Source organism: Mesoplodon mirus, assembly GCF_964341445.2.
Source record: "Mesoplodon mirus genome assembly, chromosome: 8".
Taxonomy (NCBI): Eukaryota; Metazoa; Chordata; class Mammalia; order Artiodactyla; family Ziphiidae; genus Mesoplodon; species Mesoplodon mirus.
This window is the reverse complement of record NC_138984.1, coordinates 37,237,247-37,263,181: the sequence shown is the minus strand read 5'-3', so window position 1 is coordinate 37,263,181 and position 25,935 is coordinate 37,237,247. Positions and strand designations below refer to the sequence as shown.

The following is a 25,935-nucleotide window of genomic DNA, read 5'->3' as shown; positions in this document are numbered from 1 at the left end:
AAGTATTTGTCACCAAAGGTAAAATTTGAGCTTTCAAGCAAAAATGAAAATTTTAGAAGACTTGTATAGGCCGCTGTGAGCCTAATAGCTTTCCAATACCTGAAGAATTTTCTGAGCTCAAAGGTGATACTAACAAATAGTACTTTTAAAATAGCTTGTATTATAAAATGTGTCAACATTTGGAAGATCTGCATAACTCAGTAGCCAATATTTTCAAATGATCAATGCATGATGATATAAAATTATGTGTGGGACAGGGAGATCAGCTCGGTGCTTTGTGACCGCCTGGAGGGGTGGGATAGGGAGGGTGGGAGGGAGACGCAAAAGGGAGAGGATATGGAAACATATGTATATGTATAACTGATTAAATTTGTTATAAGGCAAAAAATTAAAAAAAAAAATTTGTTGGCAAAAAAAAAAAAAAAAAAATTATGTGTGGGTAAAAGACCGATCCAAAGTTAGGGAGATAAAACAATCTATTTTCATGTAACAGAATTTTAAAAGTTCATCAATAATGGTTTAAATCACACATGGCAGCTACCTTTAATAAAATAACACTTGTCCAGTTTTGCTCTAACCCAGATAAACAAAAGCTCTTTGAGTCCTCAAGCATTTTTAAGCATGTTCTCTTGACCTGAGAACAATGAATCTCCTAAAGGAATGGTTCCCAAGTTAAGAACACTTGCTCTAATAAAAAGCCCACAATTCCATGAAGTGAAGTATAGGCTTCTGCCATGCCAGTCCCAGGTTCCTAGAGCCAGGTTTCTGTGTGAGAGGAAATCTCTCTCGTGAAAGTAGGAGACTGAAACAAACAAATAATAAAAGAGCAGTGTAAAATTACAAGGATGGCAGGCCACGCTGAACTGGCTCTGGAGTTTCCGGTTCCCTCATTCTCTTCTGCTGGGTCAGCTATGGCTGCCGTGAAGACCCTGAACCCCAAGGCCGAGGTGGCCTGAGCCTAGGCAGTATTGGTGGTCAACATCAGCGTGGTCCGGGGGTTGCAGGATGTGCTGAGGACCAACTTAAGGCCTAAGGGCACCATGAAGTTGCTTGTTTCTGGTGCTAGAGACATCAAGCTCACTAAAGATGGAAATGTGCTGCTTCATGATATGCAAATTCAACATGCAACAACCTCCTTAACAGCCAAATTAGCAACAGCCCAGAATGACATAACTGGTGATGGTACCACTTCCAATGTCCTAATCATGGGAGAGCTCCTGAAGCAGGCGGATCACTACATTTCTGAAGGTCTTCATCCCAGAATAATTACAGAAGGATTTGAAGGTGCAAAGGAAAAGGCACTTCAGTTTTTGGAACAAATCAAAGTAAGCAAAGGGATGGACAGGGAAGCACCATAGACGTGGCCAGAACATCTCTATGTACTAAAGTTCATGCTGAACTTACAGATGTGTTAACAGAGGCTGTAGTGGACTCCATTTTAGCCATTATAAAACAAGATGAACCTATTGACCTCTTCATGGTTGAGATCATGGAGATGAAACCTAAATCTGAAACCGATAGAAGCTTAATCAGAGGTCTTGTTTTGGACCATGGGGCATGGATGAAAAAGAGAATAGAAGATGTGTACATCCTCACATGCAACATGTCATTAGAATATGAAAAAACAGAAGTGAATTCTGGCTTTTTTTTACAAGAGTGCAGAGGAGAGAGAGAAACTAGTGAAAGCTGAAAGAAAATTTATTGAAGACAGAGTTAAAAAAATAATAGACCCGAAAAAGAAATTCTGTGGTGATTCAGATAAAGGATTTGTTGTTACTAATCAAAAGGGAATTGACACCTTTTCCTTAGATGCTCTTGCAAAAGAAGGCAAAGTAGCCCTGTGCAGAGCTAAAAGAAGAAATATGGAAAGGCTGACTCTTGCTTGTGGTGGGGTAGCCCTAAATTCTCTTGATGACCTAAATCCCAATTGTTTGGGACATGCAAGACTTGTCTATGAATACACATTGGGAGAAGAGAAGTTCACCTTTACTGAGAAATGTAACAATCCTTCCTTGGTCATATTGTTGATCAAAGGACCAAAAAAGCACACACTTACTCAAATCAAAGATGCAATAAGAGATGGCTTGAGGACTGTTAAAAATGCTATTGATGATTGCTGTGTAGTTTCAGGTGCTGGTGCAGTGGAAGTGGCAATGGCAGAAGCCCTGATTAAATACAAGCCCAGTGTAAAGGGCAGGGCCCAACTTGGAGTTCAAGCATTTGCTGATGCATTGCTCATTATTCCCAAGGTTCTTGCTCAGAACTCTGGTTTTGACTTTCAGGAAACTCTAGTTAAAGTTCAAGCAGAACATTCAGAATCAGGTCAACTTGTGGGTGTGGACTTGAACACAGGTGAGGCAATGATAACAACAGAAGTAGGCATATGGGATAACTATTGCATAAAGAAACACCTTCTTCATTCCTGCATTGTGATTGCCGCCAACATTCTCCTGGTTGATGAGATCATGAGAACTGGAATATCTTCTCTAAAAGGTTGCACTGAAGCTCTTCCCTTGTATCATCTGAATCATGAAGACTCTACAGAGTGATAGTAAGAATATAGCTATGGAATTTTTGTCCAAGCTTCAAAAGATTTTCAAAGGATTTTTTTTCCCATATAAAAAAAGGAGAGAACACTGGCACCTATTCATATTCTGAAGTTCTGAAATTATAATTACAGTATTTTTTAAATTTCACTACAGTGTACACATACAGCAGGCCAAACTTACCCAATAAAAAGGACATTTTACTTTAGCTTCAGTGATATAAAAATACATGTTAGATAAGTATATGTTATCTACCTTGTTATTAAATATTCCTTGAAAAACAAATTTTAATGGTTTAATAATTCTTCTAATGAATGTATTTTAATTTATCTCCAATAGTTCCCTGTCATTAAACATTTAAGTTTTCAATTTTTATACTAGTTATAAATAAGACTTAAGTAACTTAAGGATTGGAAAGCATTCCTGCTTCCTTAGTATAAATCCTTTTGAGCAGGGGTTCTCCCAACCCCCAGGCTGAAGACCAGTACTGGTCAGCAGCCTGTTAGGAAGGAGGCTGCACGGCAGGTGAGCAGCGAGCAAGCAAGGGAAGCTTCATTTGCTGCTTCCCATGGCTTGCATTACCGCCGAACCATCCCCATTCCCCCCATCGCTCACATTACTGCTTGAACCATCTCCCCTCTTGAAAAATTGTCTTCCACGAAACCGGTTCCTTGGGCTAAAAACGTTGGGGGCCACTGCTTTTGAGTAAAAAAAAAAAACTATTGGACAAATTGGACTTTTCATGCTTTATGAAATAGCTTTGCTAAAATGTTTCCCAGAAATGTTAAGTTGTAGTGAGTAGAAAGATGGAATTAGAGGCAAGGGAATTGAAAGAGCTGCAAGTCTAAAGTGGCAAAAATAGGAAAGGCAGAGGTTAAAAACATGGTTGAGGGCGTGGTGACTAAGGACTAGGTGACATAGGAGATTTTCAGGCAAGACCGTATTTTCACACCTCGGAATATTTGCTTAGGCTGATATCCCTCCCAAACCGTCTAGTGTCCTCTTTTTTTCACCCAAATTACTGTTCTCTTCTACATGTTTCCACAAAATACGGTAGGTATATCTGAAGCCCTTGAAAGTGAAGTTGTGTGTTTTGTTTTGTGTTTTGAGGACTTATCAGTTGCCTATAGTGAGTGTGCAATAAATATGAAGTTGAAAAAAATAAAATAAAATAAAATTACAAGGATGAATGCCTCTTTATATTTTCTCTCCCCAGCAGAATCCTGAAGATATAGGTGAAAATTAGATTTTAAAAAAATTAGATTGTATTTCTTTATGCTCTAAGATGAAATTATTTTTGTAAAGAAAACATGCACCCATTTGTTTGAATGAACATTTTCACATAATGAATTATCTTCACACTCCCCTACCCCACACAAATCTTTTTGCAGTTGGTCCACTGTTTTATGAAAATTTTGATTATTTGTTAATTAGAACAAAATGAGTGGCATGTAGACAAATAGCCATTTGAAAGAGATTTTCATGAGTTATAAGACACAGTGTCTACAGAAATATTCAGTTTGGTGAACCTAATACTCAGTGAACACTTTCCAGACCATATTAAAACATTTGGCCACAAAAGGAACTTTTCTTCTGTTTTACTGTTTAGATGGGCTTAGAGAAGATGTTGAAAGGAAAGAAAAACAAAAGGGAAGAAGAAGTGAACAGAAAAGTTAGGAAAAGGAGGGTTTTAACCATCACATGAGCAGTAAGGACAAATGTACTGAGATCCAGTCAGAAGTCTTTTAGGACTCTCCCATCTTGCTCTTTTCTCCTAACGTTGGCCTGTTGCTGCTACTCAGGACACAACTGTCACAAGGTGGAAACACAGAGGTAGCCTCCTCCATACTACTTGGTTGGACCTACAGTTAGTTTTTCTGCTTATAGCTCTACAATCAGGTGAATTGGTTCTTAGCCTGGAATGACAAGAACCTTTGACCTATTATACTGGTTTCCAGGAGATTTTAAGAACAAGGATATGTTAGAGTCCCAGGAAAAATACACATATCTAAGTAGCAAATTTTATCAGAAGTTGTGGTGTCTGAACATAAGGCAGAAATAACTGAGATTCCTTATAAAAATGCCAGGAAATTCATGAGACACAAAAGATATCTAGAAGATATCTATTTTTCTAGGAAGAAATTTTAGAGGGGAAAAAATCCTTCAGCTTTTAAGACCTCTCATAATTTGTTCTCTGCCACATAGCCCTCAGCAAAACTTCACATTGTCTATCAGTGAAGGCAAATTCTTAAGGCTTCTAATTTCTGAGTCTCCACATTCTTGTATACCCCAACCTTAGAGATCTTAAAGAAAATGCCTTTTTATGCTAGAAACATGTAAATATGCTATGAGTGTTCATGTGCCTCTTTCCTGGTGCAGTAAAAGTAAATAATGATAAATAAGGTTATAGCTTTGAAAAAAAAATACTTTCCTCCAATATAGCTTTAATGGTGTTTCTCAAAAAATGCTTCTCACTTCTGGGTATTTCCAAAGGTCATGTTGTTTCTTAAAATCTGGCCCCATCATTCTTTGTACTCCCTCATTTCTACCCCACTTTCATTTTTACCCACATGCATCCATATCTGATTTCAGCTTCCCTCCTCACCACCCTCATGCTTCCAGGAATCCTGAACTTGTTCAGTGTCTTATATATTTGACTTAATTCTCTGATCACATCTTTAGTAATTTTATTTATTCAGTAAGTACGTATTGAGCAACTGCTATAAATCAGGCACCAATAACATACTAGGTATCCAGAGAGGAAGAGAAGACATATCCCCATCCTTAAGAATCTTACAGATATCCCAATCAACATCTCAGCAAGTAATTTTGTGGATATTGACAAATTGATTCTAAAGTTTATAGGGAGAGCAGAAAACCAGAATAGCTATACAATTTTGAAGGAGAAAAAAGTTGGAGGACTGACACTACCAGTCAAGTCTTACTATGAAGCTACAGTAATCAAGAAAGTGTGGTATTGGTGAAAAAAGTGACAAATAGGTCAATGGAAGATAATCAAGAGCCCAGAAGTAGACCCACATAAACATAGTCAACTGATATTTGACAAAGGGGCAAAGGCAATACAATGGATCAAAGACAATCTTTTCAAAATGAATCTAGACACAGACATTACACCATTTATAAAAATCAACCCCAAATGGATCATAAGACTAAATGTAAAACACAGAACTATAAAACTCCTAGAAGATAACATAGGAAAAATACTAGATAACTTTGGGTATGGTGATGACTTTTTAGATACAATACCACAGACACAATTCATTAAAGAAGTAATTGATAAGCTGAACTTCATTAAAATTAAAAACTTCTGCTCTGCAAAAAACGATGTCAAGAAATGAGAAGACAAGCCACAGACTAGAAGAAAATATTTTCTAAAGACACATCTGATAAAGAACTGTTATCCAAAACATAGAAAGAACACTTAAAACTTAACAGTAAGAAAACAACCAGATTAAAAAACGGGCAAGAAATTTTACCAGTCACCTTACCAAAGAAGATATATAGATGGCAGATAAGCATATGAAAAGATGTTCCACATCACACGCCATCAGTGAAATGTAAATTAAAACAACAATGAGGTACCAGTATACACCTATTAGAATGGCCAAAATCTGGAAGATTGACAACACCAAATGATGATGATGATGTGGAGCAGCAGGAACCCTCATTCATTGCTGGTGGGAATGCAAAATGGTACCATCACTTTGGAAAACAGTTTGGCAGCTTCTTAGAAAACTAAATGTACTCTTACCATACAATTCAGAAATTGTATTCCTTGGTATTTATCCAAAGAAACTGAAAACTTATGTCCACACAAAAACCTGCACATGGATATTTACAGCAGCTTTATTCATAATTGTAAAAACTGGAAAGCAATCATGATGTCCTTCAGTGGGTAAATGGAAAAATAAACTGTGGTACATCCAGGTAATGGAATATTATTCAGTGCTAAAAGAAATGCACTATCAAGCCATGGAAAGACTTGAAGGAAACACAAATACATTCTTACTAAGTGAAGGAAGACAATCTGAGAAGGCTACATACTATATAATTCCAACTATATGGCATTCTGGAAAAAACAAAATTATGGAAACAGTAAAAAGTCAATAGTTGTCAGGAGTTGGGAAGGACGGGAGAGATAAACAGGCAAAAGACAGAGGGTTTTTAGGGCAGTGAAAATACTCTGTATTATTCTATAATGATGGATACATGTCATTATGTATTTGTCTAAACCCATTGAGTGTACAACACCAAGAGTGAACTCTAATGTAAACTATGTTCTTTGGGTGATAATGATGTGACATGCAGGTTCATCAACTGTAACATGTGTTACTCTGCAGGAGATGTTGATAATGGGGGAGGCTGGGCATGTGTGGGGGGCAGAAGGTATATAGGAATCTCTGTACTTTCCTCTTAGTTTGCTGTAAACCTAAAGCTGCTCTAAAAAATAGTCTTTAAAAAGCAAACAAATTTACTATTGCTTAGGGGAGACAATGACATAATTATAGTATAAATGCTATAAAAATAATATTATACCTACAGATTTTGCCTCCTTATCTTGACTTTAAACTCCTTAAAGGTTTGGTTATAAATTCATCAAACAAAACTCAGGCCCAAGACAGTATTCAATAAACATTGTGAACTAAAGAAAGGAGACACTGAACCCTCACCTAAATGTAGTATGTCCACAACCACATCAGAGGTATGAACCCAGACATATCCTGTGTGTGGCAATATCTGGACCAGAAGAGGTATAAGAAGCTCACTTACCAATGGCATGGTAAAAATTCCAAACTGAGTGTTCTCAACATCTGTGGAAATGGGTGTGGTCATATTCAAAATCATGGCCTGTGGCAGTAAATCTCATTGAAAAGTTGCCAGAGTAGACAAAAACCACAGGAAACTGTAATTTACAAAGTCTTAACTTCAAACTCTACAGGGTCTACTCAGTCTCTCACACATCATACAATAATAACTTAAATAATATGATGTTTGGGAAGTATCTCCTGATACAGTCAGACTACTCCAGGAGACAACTGGGCCAACAGTAGGACTTCCTGCCTTTGAGGCATATTGTGGTTAACTAGGTAGGAGAGATGGGTAAGTGGAATAAGTGGGCCTTCTGCTCCTTCACTCAGAAGTCCTCATGATGACCAGCACTGGGGCCTGGGATTCACCTACCTATCTTTGCAATTCTTCTCAGTATCAAATCCTAAGAGCATAAAATACAGGTTACAAAGTATTGTTATTCTCAAAGCAATTTCATGTAATCATGCATTGGATCCTTCCCACAAAGTAAGATCCAATTAGGCAGTCCAGGAATTTTATATTGATTTCATCCATGGATAAACTGAGGTACAGAGAAGTTAAGTAGCAAATGTTTATGGTCATACAGCTGGTAAACTCTATCACCATTATCTCTCAGAGATTGAGAGAGGCCTATACCATTCCATATATTTAAAAGAAGTATTAAAAAATGTCAAAACAGTTAGACAAATATCATGTAATATTTTTTAAATGTTTTTGTTTAACAAATAAATATTATTAATATATGATATACAATGAAAAATAATTACAAGTAAAGGAATATGTATGCGTGTGTGAATGTGTGGATTCACACATATATATTCTCCAGACAGTATGACCTAGTGATCTATGTGTAGGGTTATATGACAGATATTTGGTGGCAAGAAAACTCTTATTTACCTACACAATAGCATTTTCCCCACTGGCAGAAATATTCCCAGTCTGAGAAAATAATGGAAATGAATTATTACTGAGCTAATATAATCATAGTATTATTCTCCTTATTATTTATTTAGAGGTAGTCACAGGACCCAATTCTGGTGAAAGAGAACTTTCTACTTTGGATCATGTTATGTACGGGTATGATACCTGAATCTGTGGCAGCCATTTTGAAGTAATGAGGTGACAATACTAAGAACAAAACCAAGTGTTAATAATGGAAGAGTAAAAAAATGGAAGAGCCTGTATCTGTTCTCAATGACTTTACTGATCCACCAGAACTGCCAGCCTATGACTATTTTATTAATCTAACAAAATATTTTTCTAAAACCTTAAGAAACAGAACTTAGTTGGGTTTTCTCTTATTTGTATTTGAAATCATCTTGACTACAATTTTCTTCTTTCAATCTTGCTCATGATTATATGTAAAACTTCTTTTGGAGAGAACATCAACATATATATTACAGGCCCTTTGTGAATGTGAAGCCAGAGCCAGCTGCCCTCCCAGACCTCCCTGCTGAAAAACTTTCTCTTTGCATAGAGAATGTTAAGAGATCAGACCAGGACTCCTCAGCCGCTAGACTCCAGACTAGTATTTTTCTGACACACAGTGCTCTGTGGAACTACCACAAAGGTTATCTGGTTTTCCTATCACTCAAAAAATCTAAGGACCTTGTATCATATCTGTCTCTCCCCCAAAACAACATGAATTCAATGATAAAAATCAACTCCATTAAAACAAGAATTTCTAGGTTCAAATAGGTGGTGTTAGGAATAATTTGAAGATCAGCAGAGGAAGATCAGTGAAAGCAGAATATCTCTCCCTTCATGACTGAATATGCAATAAAAATAAATGACAGTAAAGTACTTCAGAGATTCATAGAATTATGCTGACTTTGTGACTTTCTTTCTTCTGAGGATCTCAGAAAAATTATGTAAAGAATGCTCATCTTCACATCAGACTCAGGTATTACACATGTGAACAGGAAAAAGAGAAGCTCATTCACTGCCCTGCTCTCCATTCACTTTGTATGTGGTGTGTGGGTGTACTTAAACAGTATGCCTATTTATATTCAATCACATATGGATGCTATATATGAATTAGGTATCTATAATGCAGATATTTTAAATATTTGTTTACCACCAACTGCTTAACTGGGATTTCCATGAATAGAATAAAAGATATATGTGCTAAATATATGTGTAGATGTATATGAGGATCTGGTATAATTTACTATTATTTCCTTTTATGGGTCAAGCAGGAAAAAAGAGAAAATCAAGTATCCTAAGTAAATTTTGCCCATTTCTATATATTTCCCCCACCATGAAACAACATGCTTAATACACCATAAACATCATTTTAAGGGAGAAGGAGAGATAATCATCTAGGGAAAAAAGAAACCCCAAGTTTAAAAATATATATATATCACAGTGGGACATGGTTGTTCATTCTTTTTGTAGAAAATATTTTCATGTTTATTTTAAGTCCAATAAAAATGTAAGTATTTTAAACAAACAAAAACGTGCCAGGGATAACAATAGGCTATTTTTGAGTTTGGAAGAAAAAAGAAGCTTGACAGGATTAAGCATGTATATTTTTAAGCATACTGCTTCAAAAAGCAGGATGTCGGGATGTTGCATCTTTAATTTTTCTGTTAATTATGGATTGAGCATTGTTGTGAATCTTGTCCTCAAAACCGAGCTCAGAAAATAAGAGCAGATGCTCATCCCCAGGTTTGGCTCATATGGGAATTGAACGGAACATATTGGTTTATAATTAATGTAATTTGTTGGATTATCTTTTGTGAAGGAGTGAAGGTAAACAACCTTGCAGCATTGTAGTAATATCTTTGGAGCTTGGAGCTTCTATAGTTATGGAGAAAAAAAGAAAAAGGAAAAGGAAAAAAGCTCTTCCTGTCACATTACAGGGAATTTTGAAATGTCTGTCACATTCAAACATACTTTTAATTAATTCAAAGGAAAGAATTAGGTGAAAGACCCTAAAGCTAATCACAAGTAGTGTGTAAAATGAGAGCCACTAGTTTCCCAATGGGGAATTTTGATAAATTGAATTCTCTTTTCCATTTGCTTTAATTTCATTGTGCAGTAGGGAAATGGAAGGGAAATATTTTCCCTTCTCTCTAAACAGGAGATTGGGCACAACACAAAATTCATTGATTTGAATATTTATCTTTTGCAGGGCACTGTATTATTCATAAGAAATATGTATACAATGACTTTTCTCCACAAAGGTCAGGGCATCTTTGTTTTATTCTCCATACCCCTCAGAGTTATAGATGTTATCTTCACTTTAAATAAACTCATTCATGAAAAAAAGAAAGTAACCTTAACCCTTTTCCACACACAACCAAACCAAGAAGGATAAACACCTTTTGGTGTGATGTTTTCCAGTCACAAAATGTTTCCTCTGCCTCACATCGATCTCGGGAGCATGTGTATAACTTTAGGTCTTTGACAATTTTTGACTATCCAGTTTTGATACTGGATCATCTGAATTTTCATTTTGATATTTCTCTGTGTTATATGCCATTTAAAAAACTGGTTTTCTTAGCTTCTAATAGAGTAATAAGTTTGAAGGTTTTTGTTACCTTTATATGATTAACAGGTAAAAAGTATATTTTCATTGACTTTTCACTTTTTTCATATATTCTTACATTTGATTGCTAAAAATAAATTATTCTTTCCAATATCTCTTAACTAGAAACCCAATTTAAGGCCTCACAGGCTCAGAATTTGGTAGTAATTTGGGGAAAAAAAGGGGTGGGGGAGGGAGTGAAGACATTTGAAATTTTTATTTAAAAGCAAATGATGTGCATCCCCTTTAAAAACAGTTACGTAAATAATGTTAATCTTATATTTATTGTCTAAAATGAATTTCCAAGTTTCATCTTAGAAATGATTTCCTTTGGAAGTCTTTTCAGAATACCCTCCATCCAAAGAATGATTTAAATGTTCTTTCTGTGTACATTATAATACCTCATTCTTTCCCACGTGATATTTGGTACCACACCCTAATAGAATTGCCTGCCTGTTTGTCTCCCCTATTAATATGTGAGTGTCAAGCATTTTACTGTACTCTAAAAGTATTTGTTGAAACAATGGAAGAAATGGGGTATTGTTTGGCCCCAAGAATCTAGAGAATGAGGGTAATTTTTAACAAATTAGCACTCATGTTATCTTTATTTTAGAATGCAATCACATTTATGGAAGTCCAAGGAAACCAGAGCGATGATTTAGAAGGTGATATTAAATTCCTTACACACTCATAATTTTCTTGACTACTTGTTGTTAGTCCAGAGGAGGGTAAAGTGAAAGTTTCAGGTCAATTAATTCACAAATAGCTATCATTTATTGAAAACCGATCCATATATTCGTGTTGAGAAGCATATAGTGGAATTTTGGGAGAGGATCTCTACATCATAGTAAGAAAGATAGAACTAACATTTATTGACAAAATATGGTATATAATTAAACATAAATTTGTGCAGCACATGATTTTCTTAACCATATGTGGCCAGAAAAGAAGAAAACCTTTAGGGCTGGAATTATCAGAGATGTCAAGGAGGTGATCAAACACAGATGACTTGTGTAGGTTAGCATTAACTCTGGCCATGTTAAGATGCCTTACATAGATTCTTATTTAATCCTCATTGTCTCTTTTCAAGTCAGGCATTTTGTCTTCATGCTACATAGAAGAAAATAACAGACAAATAAATGAAATCCCTAAGGTAATACTACCAATTAATGGTATATCTAGTTTTGAGTCCTGATTCCTTTACAGTACTATATGATGACTGACAGAATATATAAAAAGGAAGAGAGAAATGAATTAAAACTCATCCAGTAAAAGAGAGGGCAGACATAAGTAGATGAAAAAGAAGTAGTGGAGTGCCATTTCACTAAAGACAAAGAAGTAGAGTGTTTCAAGAAGGAAATACAGTGAACAGTGTCAAAAACTACAAACAGGTCAAGGAGACTGCATTTGTCATTGTGTTTGACAACAAAGATGGTGATTTTTGAAAGAGTTGCTTCAGTAAGTGAGTGGAATGCAAACTGCTTCAGAAGTAAGGACAGAGTGATGACAGGAGATCAGCATAGGTTGATGTATGTGTTAAAAATAAAGCAGATACAAGTTGACTAGAAGAAAGAGTGACTAAGGTCAAGCAAATGCTTGCCTCAAGATAGAGAGATGTGAATTATTGAAACTAGAGGAGGGAGAAATGGAATGGAGAAGAAAGGGACAAGTGGGAGGCAAAAAATCTCAATCTAGTGTACCAGGGCAAGGTTAGCACTTCTAAGACTCTTCTTCTGAGACTGGGAAAATTTGAAGAGATGTCTGTAGCAGTAGAAAAAAACAGAATGATATGAAGATGAGAATCAATGAAGGATAGCCTTGATCTTTTTATTTTAAGAACAAGGTGAGCTCACTAGCTGAGAAAAGGAGCAGTGAGGGAAGTGTTGAAGGCTGGAGGAGAAACAAAGTCTGTTGCAGCTGAAATGGTAACGATGAAAATCCTCCTTCCTCAGGATCATCTACATAAACTTAACTGCTTATAAGGTATCTTCCTTCCTGATCAAATAAAAAAAAATGATGATTTGGCTCTTAAAAATCCCCGAAGGACTTTAGGACAATCTGGATGGCATGAAATGGTAAGGTCTCCAGTGCAAAAAAAAAAAAAAAAAAAAAAAAAAAGGAAGAAAGAAAAGAAAGAAAGAAGGAAAGAAAAAAGTGGACAGATTGACCAATATAGAAATTCTGGCCTTTCTCCAAAATTACAGCATGTCATTGGCAAAAATTAGAAGTATGAGCCAGATCTCAATTCAATTCTATTTCTGCTACACTCCACTGTTTCTCATCTAACATAGGTATTTATGTATATGATTTTAAAAGCACTGATTTGAAAAACTATATTGTAGAAAAATACATAATGAGAAGCATACCTAATACCTAGTTTAAAGAAGCTTGACTATATCCTTTATTTTGCTTTAGGGAGTAAATAATTTGTTTCTACTAATCAAAAATTTTACCAGGTTATTTGCAAACATATAGAGAGCTACTGACCTCTCATCCCTTCAGACTTGGATTCATTTTATTTTTAAACCATTGAATGCTATTCATTCTAAACTTCTTGGTTGAGAACTGAACCATAGGTGATAAAAACCAAACTGAACAGTGTTCAGGCAAATATGTGAAGTGAGCCAAATTTATTTTTGGAGATTCTGTTTTCCTGTGCACAGGAATCCAACTCAAATTTTCAAATTCTCAAACCTTTGCCCATCTATATATCAACCCCATGATCCATGTTCCCAAAGAGTATAGATTGCAAGGAAGATGATCCAAGGAACTCACACTTATCATGGACATGGCTTTTTTTTTTTTTTTGCATTCAAACTAAACAAATTTTAAAATTATAAATAATAAAAAACAAAAACAAAAATTATACTATAAACAATGTTGAAAGAAAAATGAAAGTCTTGGGGGAAATCTTTGTAATAGATATATCAAAAACTAATATTAAAAAAGGAAGAAAAACTAAACCTATCAAGAGAAATTAAGTAATTTTAGTGCCTCCATACAATGGAATTATTTGTATCTTTTTTTTTGTATCCTTTTAAAAGATGAGGCATATATGTATATTCATTGATATGGAAAGTTCTTTTGACATATTTTTAAATGTAAAAAGGTATGAGAGCAACATATATTAGATAGTATACACCTATGTATATCAAGTTATGTGTTCACTCCTAAAGAGGAGGAATCTGGAAGAATATTTACAAAATATTGATTGTGCTTTCTTATAGATGGTGGAATTTAAGGTTTTCTTTTAATATCTTCTATATACTTTCCATATTGTTTAAGTTTTAAAGTATTTATTATCTTTATAATAAAAAAGTAAAATAATAAACACTTCAGATAGTATCTTAATATTTATAACTGCAAGGGAATGGATGTATCATCAGTTTTATAACTGCAAGGGAATGGATTATCATCAGTTTTATAATTTTCAATTATAGTTGGTAAAATAGGTCCTGAGATATGAATTGTTTTGGCCAGTATCTGTAAGTTAGTCTCCTGACTTTGCAGTACTCTTCCTTCTCTACCGTACTGCCTGAACATGAACAAAACATGCACAGCAAAATAACTCATTTAGACATTTATAAGTTGGCAGACCAGAGTCTTCATTTATATCGTACTTCTAATGCATATGAGCTTCTCTCCATTCAAAAAAAGAAGAGTGCACCAAAGTTAACTCAAGAAAGATGTGTTGGAATACTGAAACCACAAAAGCTAGCAAAGATCCTGAAAACTCTTCAAAATTTATATGTTATTTTTAGGAAGGCTTCTTTTAAAGCCATATAAAACATATATATCTCACAGAATCTTGAATTAAGCTACAGCAACAGCAATGGATTTTGTGACCTGAATCCTAGGCTTAATGTCATAGATGGACTACATTTTCAGCTCAGAGATGTGTTTTTCTAATGAGTCACAAATGCAACTGCTATAATAATAGTTTCATGCCATACTCACTAGAAAACTGTTCAGTCAAAGAGAATGAGAAGTTTATCACAGATTGATGACTTTCTGATATGGGATGTTAAAATTTTCATATCCTTATAAATTAAGAAATACTAGAATGAAGTGACCAGATGTTCAGCTTCCTTTCTGGAATTTCAAATGTATGTGTGTGTGCATGCATACAACAGAAACCATTCCTCTGAAGAGTAGAGATTTCTTATCAGAAAATGTGTGTCTTCTTACACTGTCATCAACCTTCATTTATTATCCATAGTGCTTACATTTCAACACCTTGCATTTTTACGTCCTCTTTTATATAGGAATTACACAGACTTTAGAAGACATTCTTTAAAAAAAGGAACTATCTTTCTCCTACTAGAGCTTAGATGAGTGCCTAGGAAGTGCTGAGTAAAACTGCGGGGAAACCACCCATGAAACCTCAAAGGAATTTTAAGATAGCCAATCTTTCTACCTTTGTATTCTAGAAGTCAAAAGATTCTGCCAAGTAGATGAAAGTAGAAAACATGGCAAGGTCAATCCTTGTCTTTTACCTTTTCCTTTCATGACCTTCAGGTGTCAGTCCTCTAAAACTACTTTAGTCTACGTAGTACCACACATATCAGGAGAAAGAGAACATTTCTCAGAAATGAAGCCATAACATGATTCAAATAAGAATTCTAAGACTCAGTAGTAAAGCACCATTGTGAGTCTACATGACTGTATTAGGAAATGTATGTAAGGATGGTTTTAATAATAAACTTACAACCTTTTTTTTTTAAAGTTCAGAAATAGGCATTTTTTTTCAAAATTAAAAAATAGCACATATTAATAATAGTCATGGCAAACTTCCTCCAAAAAAGCATGCTATAATACTCATTGCTGTTTTATTTCTATTCTTCTTCTGATCTATGATCAAAATTTATTTTTCAAATTTTGTTCAGAAAGTAAATGAAAAACAAACTGTTTCTTGGCTGAGACTCTGAATTCTTGGCAATTAGCATACTAAAAATAAATTCACCTTACATTGATTTACACTCTACTATAATAGGGCTACAGACTATTTTTCTTATATTGTTATTCTCTTTTGAAATGCATCCCTAGTAAGATGTAAAAGCATGTTATTTTATATTTATTTATATAATTATAGGATGTTTAAAGTTTCTGACCCATAAAGCTGCCTTCCAGAAGTAGAAGTCTGGTCTAGACTGGTTTTCCTCTCAAGTTGATTAAAATGAGGATGAAGAAGTATCTTCTCAGGGCCTCCCTGGTGGCGCAGTGGTTGAGAGTCCGCCTGCCGATGCAGGGGATACGGGTTCGTGCCCCGGTCTGGGAGGATCCCATATACCGCGGAGCGGCTGGGCCCGTGAGCCATGGCCGCTGGGCCTGCGCGTCCGGAGCCTGTGCTCCGCAACGGGAGAGGCCACAACAGTGAGAGGCCCGCATACCGCAAAAAAAAAAAAAAAAAAAAAAAAAAAGAAGTATCTTCTCAGAAGACTACACCAAATCAATCCATTTTATCACTAAAAATTCACCTCTTAAAATTTTTTAATATTTGTGTTAAGACAAGAGTTTCTGGGCTTACTGTTTTTAAATACAAATATCCTTGTAAAAGTTAACCTATAAAAGTTAACTTGATACCTTAGAACAGGTTAGAAAAACAAATTATTCCAAGCAAATTACTCTGAAACCTAGCTGAGAATAAAACGCTTAAGAGTTAGGATATAGAAGAAAAATTCCCATTTCAAGGTGGTGGTGAATAATGGGAACTTAGACACTCATTAAACAATAAGAAGACTCTGTGGAAACCAAAGAACTAAGATCAGAGTGGGATTCTGGCAGTGTGTCTGAGCAAATATGGATCCATCTGTAAGATTTCTATTTCTTAGTGAGGGGCTCATCCAGCCACAGTTCCTTCCAGTTCTTTGCTAAGATGGAATATTGTCCTCTTCTACCATCTGCCAACAAAGGTAGGAGAAAATAGGAAGGGGGTAGGCCCTTAGGTGTAAGCTAACCAGATGGTTGCTGATAGGGTGTCATTGAAATATATCTCAACATACTCTGATGAGAAGAATATTTTTTCCACTGTTGGAGACAGATGTTGAATTTCCCATTTCTCTTGTTGCAATGTGTAGGGACTTTGGTCTCTCTCTGTTTTCCATGGGGTAAGGAGCAGAAAGAACTGAGCTCACTGTCTCTTCAATAGTAGAAGAGAAGATGATGAAGGTACTGGGCTGGTGAGAATAAGGTAAGAGAATTTTCAAGATGAGAAGAGGAAAGGTTGAGGGAAAAAAACACCCAAAGGGAAAGGCATAAAAGGAAAAGGAGGGGAAAGGAAGAAAGATATAGGGTGAAGCAAGTACTAATGGCCAGGGAAGACAGTGAAGGTATTCAGGACATTTCACTTATTTTAGAATTTTGCTTATATCAAATCTCTTGATATTTGTTTAATTGACTCTCTGCACTGAATCAAGTAACATGTATAAAGTAAAGAAACCAAGGAAAGAGACTTAGTAAAACCAACTTGTATTAAGTTAGGGTCCCATTAGGAGACAGAGATGACACCAGTTATTTGGACAGAGAGAATTTAATATAACTAAGTAAGTGAAGTGTTAACTAAGTAAGTAAAGTGTTAACTAAGTAAGTGAAGAGTTAACTAAGTAAGTGAAAGAGTAAAAAGAATATTAAGGTGGTGTCGAGGTAACAACTACAGGAAGAAGCTACCATGCTTAGGGCTGAAGGAATAAAGGCAGGAGGTTGGAATTATTAAAATTTAGAAGGCTGGAGGAGAGGCCCTGTGGTGCTGAAATTCAAACTTCTAAGGCAGGGCACTGCTGGGCTGGTGCTGGTGTCTCTCAGTGTCTGATACGGTTGGCTCTACAAGTGTTGGATAAACCACAAGATGGATCCACATGCTGCTATCAGAAGGCACTGCTGCTGCCGAGATGAAAAAGTGATACTGGGGTGATGTTTACAAGAATAAGGAGCAGACAGGAAACCCTTAAGAAGCCGATGTGCTCTGACAGTAATAAGATGAAAGAAGAAGCCGCTTCCCTTCTCCATCTAGTACCGCCTACTGGCAGAGCCTAACTGAGAAACAGCTGGTGAAGTAGAAATGTGGTCGCAGAGTCCCTGCCCCAGCATCACAAAGCTGAGTATAGAAGGGTGGGCTTGGAGATGAGAGACAATAGTTTAAGAACTGGCACACAACCTTTAAAAGAATTATCTTCCCAATTGTTTTTTATTCCTTAATTTTGAGGAGGTTTTATCAAAATCAGAAAATAAGGAAGGCAAAAACAATATCCTTACTCCAGTTATAACCCCTTTTAGATAAACCAAATTATGAAAAGCCTGTATTTATTTTTTTAATAAAAACAATTATTTCATTTATAGAAATTATTATGGGCCTCTGCTTTCATTCTAACTTCTCTTTAGTTTATTAATACTCTTATTCAACAAATATTTATTGAATACTGAATGTATCAGAAAGTATTCTAGGTGCTTGAAATACACCAAGGAATAAGAGACAATATTCTTGTCCTCATAGAATATGATTCTTTTTAAGAAGTAAGATTATATCAAGATTCATCAAAAATCGATTACAAATCTTTTATGAAGAAGAGAACTGGGGTACAATGTGAGATACTTATATTGACAGTATGGCAATAGACACATTTAAAGATATTTTTAGATTTTCTAACCACATAGGCCTATCCATTTTTCCTGCATACTCTCAGATATATTTCCCTCACCTTCTTCCTAGAACTCTAAATAGATTTATAGAGGTATTATATGTTGTCCAAAGTTCTATGAATCATACCACTGAAATAACTCACACCCAACAGCTATAACATAGAAGCCCTAGAACTTTCCTCTTTTAGCATCTACCACCCCATAAGATATAAGAATAATTTAGTGTGACTAAGACAAGGCGGGAAACGTGGGAAATGTTGACTAATATGCTTCCTTTAAATAAATGTTAATATATGTATCTTTCTACCATGTAGTAACAGTTTATAAACTCAACTTTAGTTTTAGCCATTTAAAAATCATCTCTGTGACGACTTTATGCCAATTAAAAGAATTGCTCTGATTTATGCTGAGATCATGTAGTGTTTCTTGGAACCACCATGGTCTCACTAAACTTATCTTCCACATTTATTTTTATAGATATTCAGAGAAATCTCTAAAGGCTTAATAAGCAGACTTGAATTGTGACACCTCTCCCCTGAAAAGAATCTAAAACTCCTTTCTCATTCATCAAGATAGAACCTAAGCACAGGTATTATAACATAGTTGTAATATTTTAAGAGGAGGTATGATCTTCAAAGTCTTAGAAATAGTAGATTCACTGCCACCAGAAATATTCAAACTTAAACATAAACCTTTAACAGTAGTTAAGCCAAGAGCTTTGCATAGTAGGTGCTCCATTCCATTAAGGCTTGCTGATCACATTTTATTTATTTTTAATAATAAATAAACAAAGAAATTCATCTGTATCTCTCAGCAGTTCCTCCATTTAACTGCTCTTATGCTCCAGATGTTCTTATAGTTGTCCAAAGTAATCTCTCACTTTTCTAGGTCTCTCTGCACATAGGTCAGAATTATTTTCTTAATGCTTCCTCCTGTTCTTGTGTTGCAAAGTTAGATCTGAAATGTCACCCTCTGTTAGGAGATGAGGAAAAAACTACCTATCCTCTTACACCCCCATTCTTTAACCATGTTTCCCATGAAGGTGAATCTCACCTCTTCATGCTAAGACAGACAACTGAACATGATATCCAATTTTCTATAGGATGAGATGGAATCAGTCTATATACAAAGACACTTCAAAACCTAGCTCAAGCCAGCTCTTCAGATCGCATCCCAACACTTCCTCCATATATCTTCTGAATGCCTATCTAGAGCAACAGAAGTCCAAACTTTACCCACTTCCCTTTGTTTGGCTATGTCATCTCAATACTGGCTAATGATTGGGAAGTGTAGATCAGAAAAGAGAATGTTAAAATTGGGTACAGCCATACCTGATGTGCAGTGTCATAGGAGTGATGAAGGTCACAGATTTTCTTATTGTAGAAAATTCTATTTCAAGACCATCAGTGCTGATTGTGAACTTCACAAGTACTGCCAAGCCTTTTTCCTTTCAGCTATCAGTGACTTTGCTTTCTCTAGCTGCCAGACATAGCCTACTAAATGCAAACAACTTTAAAATAACATTTCTCCCCGGGCACAAAATAACAAAAGCCAGGTTTTCTGAGAGAAGCATAAAGCCTTAATTTGGGCTCTGCCTTTGAACCATTTTAGAATTTCTTAAAGTGAAAGAGCATTGGTCAGCCATTGTCTTTTCAAAGCATTTGATCTAATGTTGGTTTGTCCTTGGATTGGGTGGGATATTCTTCACATTATAATACTAATAAGAAAAAAAAATACTTCCTGAAAATGAAATCCTGTAAAATTTGATGTTTTGTTTTCTAGTCACAAGGGTAGACTGCTTATTCTAGGAGTAGCTGGAAAGTGGGGAGAAGAGGAACTTGAAAGAAAAACAGAGTTAGAGTTGTGTTCAGTCGGTAATATTATTAAAAATAAAATCATTTTGTAGCCTGTCATCTTGATGTTATGAAACCCAGTAGCATGTTTTTTTCCCTTTCAAATGAATTTTGTTTTTAATAAGTTTGGCTAAAAGTATAAATGCTTTTGGTGAGGTCAACTTGAACTTGTGGCTTTCCTTAGCCTTTGGGGTCTACACCTCAGAGAGTTTTCTGTTTTTATTGGAAGTTTAGATTTTGTTGACTGAGCTGGGAGTTTCTTTGTGAGAGCACTGAGTCCTTTAATGTTTTCTTTTTTGGTCTCTTTTGCTGTTTAAAAGAATGACTTGAGGATAAATTTGGTGCCTTGGATAGATAAATAAATCTGACAAAATTATAAATGACTCAGTTAACTGGAGCAGGAAGGGGAAAATAATAGTGAATTAGTTTTAAAAGGAAAATACACCCCTTAGTAAAATGCATGAAACCCTAACAAATACAAATGCGACTCAGAAAAAAAAGTTTAATTTTTAAGGAAAGAAAATAGTCAATTTATCCTAGTGCTAAAAAACAACCAAACCAAAAAAAAAAAAAAAGTTGTGATAATATCTTCCTATGTGATATATTATAGTTAACTTTATACCTTATGAAATATTTCAAGTTTTATTTATGTAATAAATCTATTTTAGTATGTTAATACAATAATTGAATTGTATAACTGCTATATTTCATTAGAAATTAGAATTTTTATTAGAAATTTATGATTTTAAAAAGAGTAAGTCACAAAGACCATGATTTGACCATGAAAGAAAGAGCTGACCTTACAGATTCAGACTGGCTGAGAAAATCAGGTCTTGACTGTGTGAAAATAAGAATGTTTGTCTGATGCACGTAATATATGGGTGCTCATAGAATAGATGCGTATTTTCAGGAGTGGTTGTATTCATTGGCTGAGAGAAAGTGATGTAGGACATATAATTGCCTGGCCCCCTTTTGTGCCTCCTATTGTGAGTAGAAGAGAATCTTCTAAAAAGATAGACAAAAGTCCTTTAATTCTGTTCAACTCATAATTTTGCCTCAGGATGATTCATTTTTTTATAAATATTATGAGGCTTGGGATGTCAGATTAGTCACCATAGTTAGAACGGTAAGCATAGTAAGCATAGTAAGCACAATAGCTTGCTCCGTTTATGCACTCTGTATAACAGTCACTATACATAGTATTTATATATTATCCATTTGTAAAGAATATCTGGGTAATATTTAAAGAAAAAGCATTTCCTTAATAACTCAAAAGACATTTAAGTCCTTTAGAGTGTGAGGTAATTTTGAGCTTTTAATACATGAACTACATGTATATGGAAATGTACATGGAATAGGGCTAGATAATTAAAATTTTGAATGAACTCTGAACTTTTAGATATACTTAAGCGAGATCTAAATTGACACAAGTTCTTGATCTTTAAAGTGGGAACAGTATTTACCTCATGAGGACTTTTGGAGATACATTAACATAGATAAAGAGCTTAGAATAATACCTGGTAATATGGTAGGTGTTTAGACAGCATGTTACAGAGGAAAAAGCATGAGCTTTGTGGGTTGGAGGTTGGGTAGTAGAGAGTTAATCTTACCTTGTTTAGACTATATCTCCAACACCTGCAAACTTGCAATCTTGGCCAAGTTCTTAAAGGTTTAGTTTTCTCATCTGTAAAATACAACAGTACAACAGCTCATATGATATGTGTTAGGATTATACAAGACCTAGTAGGTGATCACTCTTCTCCTCTCATAGCTTAGTCTTGAAACAAGAACTATGGGATCAATTAAAATAAGGATTACACATACACACAAAATGTTGTCTGAGGCCATTCACAGCTCTTCATTTAGCTATTCTATTTACTGTCCTGAGGAATCTTTAATGTAATTACTATGTTGGTTTTGGGCTCTACACATAGCTGTAGGATAAGAGAAGAGTCTTTGGTGTCAAGTAGATCTGATTTCAAATCCTCATACTGTCATTCAGTATCTCTCTTCCAGTTTTAAAGTTTTATATTATATTTCAAGTCTTTTATAGATTATCCTTGTAGTTTTAAGAAGCATGCTAAAGTTAAAATTTCAATGATTAACACAGCAAAAGACCCAGTGCTCTATTCTAGCAGACCCTGAGAGCTTCCTTCAGAGAGGTAGATAAAATCAAGTTTAAAGCGTCAAGAATTCATCAGCTAATGCAGCCAGTTGTTAGACTTCTAAGACGGCCCCCAATACTCCCTGCTGCCTGGTTTCACCTGCTGATCTGTAATCTCCCCCCACAGTGTGTTGATCTCTTTCTCTCATTCTTCTCATTTGCTGCTGTGATGAAAAAAGCTGCCATCTTGTGAGCCCTTACCTTGGTGCAGCCTTGTGAGTCTAGATCCCTGACCCATAGAAACTATGAGATAATCAATAGACTTGTTTTAAGCCACTAAATTTGCAGATGATTTGCTATGTAGAAATATACAAATAACACAGATGAGTAGGACAAGATGACTAAAATTAGGCTGGAATTCATAGACTAAAACTGAAAAAGTGAATTATTTATGTTTTGTTTTCAAATATAAATCAAACATAAACCTTTTACACTGCCATGAAATTTTTTAGACCATCACAACTAATTTAGTGCCTTTGCCCAAATTTTTTGAGCCCTTATTTTAACAGTTATTTGTTCCCAAAAGTTTTACTTAATTTGGAAATTCTTAAATATCTCTCTAAGTTGAAAATGAGAAGCCAATAGAGACAAGACACACTGAAAAGGCTTCAGTCCCCATATAGTATCTGTACCATCAGCAACAGCTGCAATACAGAGAGTCTAATAGCATAAGGAGCCATTAAGACAGGCAGATATATTGTACTTTAATTAGGAAAAAGTTCATCTTTTGTATATAGCTCAAAAATCTCATAAAAAACAAATAGAAGTAAATCTAATGCTGAAATTATCATCATAAAATTGACAAAAATTGTTTTAAGAGATTTTTCATAACCCCTTTCCCCAGTGTAGAGAGTTTTACTCATTCATACTGTGAAAAACGAAAACAAATCAGATTGCTCAGTGTTGTGTACTACAATGAAATAGCCAAGCCCTTCGCTTTCACTGGATTGGCACTGGCAATACTCTTTGCTCCCAATGATCCAAAAAGCTTCCTGTCTTGCAAACCACGAAGTCTGAACTAATGCCATTTTGCCTCGGAGAGCTTCAGAGTCAACATCTCAGAGAGCAGGTTAATTACCCTGTGGGGCTCCCAGCCTCTCCTTGGCCAGGTCTCGAGTCAACCAGAGCAGAGCAGCAGACCTCATTTAGATCATCAGGCTTTGGAAGTGGATCTTTGAAAATTGCTTGGGTTTGCACTATAGTTTGTAGTACTCATGCTATATATATTTAAATGAATATATTTTAAAATTGTATGCCTAAATTTATTTATTTATATATATACAATTTTTTTCCACTCTGATATGTTTTCAAAGAATTAATGGCACCTAATGTCCTAGCAAAAGCAAGAATATTCCAGAGCCAGAATCAAGTCATGAGAAATAGTTCTCCTCTAGCAAATATATTAACAGAGAATAACTTCAAAGGGATATATCTACCCAGACTTAGAGCTCTACTCTATGTCATACTGAAGTTTCTGTCTGAAAAATGTAAAAGTCAGTCATTCATTTTTTTAAGGTATTCTAAGTTGGCCAGAGCACTGCACTAATTGACAGCAAAATGCTGGACTTAATACCTCTGAGGGCTCCTGGATTCCTTCTGTTCTGTGGCCACAGACTGAATCCCTAACTATAGCCAGATGTTTTATCAATGAGCGAGACCACAAATCTATTACCAATACTACAAAAACAATCTCAGTGTCTGATATATTTCAATACTAATGATAGTTCATAAATAGCATCTTCAAATGCAAAAAGAAAATTTCTTTACAGATCTATTGACTGGTTTCAGTTAATTTTTCATGGTACTGATTTGTTTACAGATTTAAATGATGACTTCTTTTGGTCTCATGTTGACATGCCCCATTTCCCCAACAGCCCAAAAAGTCTAGCTCACATAAACGAGAAATAATCCCTAGCTTTATATAAATTATTATATAGTTATGCATTCATGAGAATACAGCAAAAATATAATTTCAGTCTGGTAAAAACCAATTTAATTTTCATTTACTTCTGTAATGTTTTACAGGTATTTCCATTCTTCCACTTATTATATTGAAAATATTAAATCTGATACTAACTACATTCCCAGTCAGCCTTTATCACACTTCTATGTTTCACTCAGAATATGTCAAGGAAGCAAATATTTTGGAGAGTTAATGTAATGATATTTGAAAATTATCTTCTTTACATAAGAATAAAGTATAATTTATTTAATTTCAACTAGTAGAGCCAAATTCTGATACTGTAATGGAAGAGTAAAAGAAGTTTGGGTAAACTAGAAGCTTTAAAAAAGTAACTTTATAAATAACTCAATTTCATTTCTTTTTATGGCTGAGTAATATTCCACTGTATATATGTACCACATCTTCTTTATCCATTCATCTGTCAATGGACACTTAGGTTGCTTCCATGTCCTGGCTACACATATAGCTGGTTCACTTTGTTGTGCAGCAGAGGCTAGCACAACATTGTAAAGCAATTATACTCCAATAAAGATGTTTTAAAAAGTAGCTTTATAATTTATTTTAATATATGAAATAACTTGAAGTACAGTAATCCACAATATTTATCTCCAAAATCACAATGATTCATCATGACGAAAAAACTGAGGAAAAAATTTTTATTGGTGCCAAAACAAATGTTTTCTATGTTATATTCTTATATCAAGAGGCTTAACAATGTTTGCACCATCTACTTCTGAGATTTTATACCAAGAAATATAACCTAAAGTGAGAAGGAAACTACCCAGATTTATTTGATGGAAAATTATTTATAATAGAAAAAAACAAAATTAACTAAATGTTCAATAAGTGGTAGATAGCTAAATAAATTGAGACAATATGCAATTAATTTTTTTCCCACACATATTTACTTATTTCCCCTTATATGCCAGGTATCATGCCTATCCCTGGGTATACAGCTGTGAACATGGAAGGCTACGATCCTAATACCATAAAGCTTATTTTATTAAAAATGATGTTTATGAAACTTTGTACCAAGATGAAACATGTAGAATGGTTAGTAAAAAATTTATGTAACGTAAAAAACTGTTTATGTAATATGATCATAGCTATGAACAAATTAGGTATAGAAAAACATTAAAGAATATAATTGAAATGCTCATTGTACTTTGTGTAACTGGATTTTGAGTGTCTTCATTTATGTTAATATCAATTAATAATAATATCTTAACATTCTTGTAATAAATTATCATGTTTATATCAAAAAAGACTATGTCTTTTTTGTCATAACAAAGTCATAACAAAGTTTCTTGGAAAACTTCAAAACTGAATTCAAGGCAATTGAATAGATCTCTAAAAGTTAAACAAAACAAGATACAGAGGGTAGAAAAACATGCAAAATTTTTTTCATTTTG

The 25,935-nt window shown here is 34.8% G+C and overlaps 1 pseudogene across 1 annotated transcript; it reads left to right on the top strand.

Moving 5' to 3' along the window:
- Positions 1-911: 911 nt before the first annotated feature.
- LOC309809739 (T-complex protein 1 subunit zeta-like) lies at positions 912-2,582 on the top strand (annotated as a pseudogene). The gene has a single exon. The product of its transcript is annotated as a T-complex protein 1 subunit zeta-like (transcript).
- Positions 2,583-25,935: the final 23,353 nt, after the last annotated feature.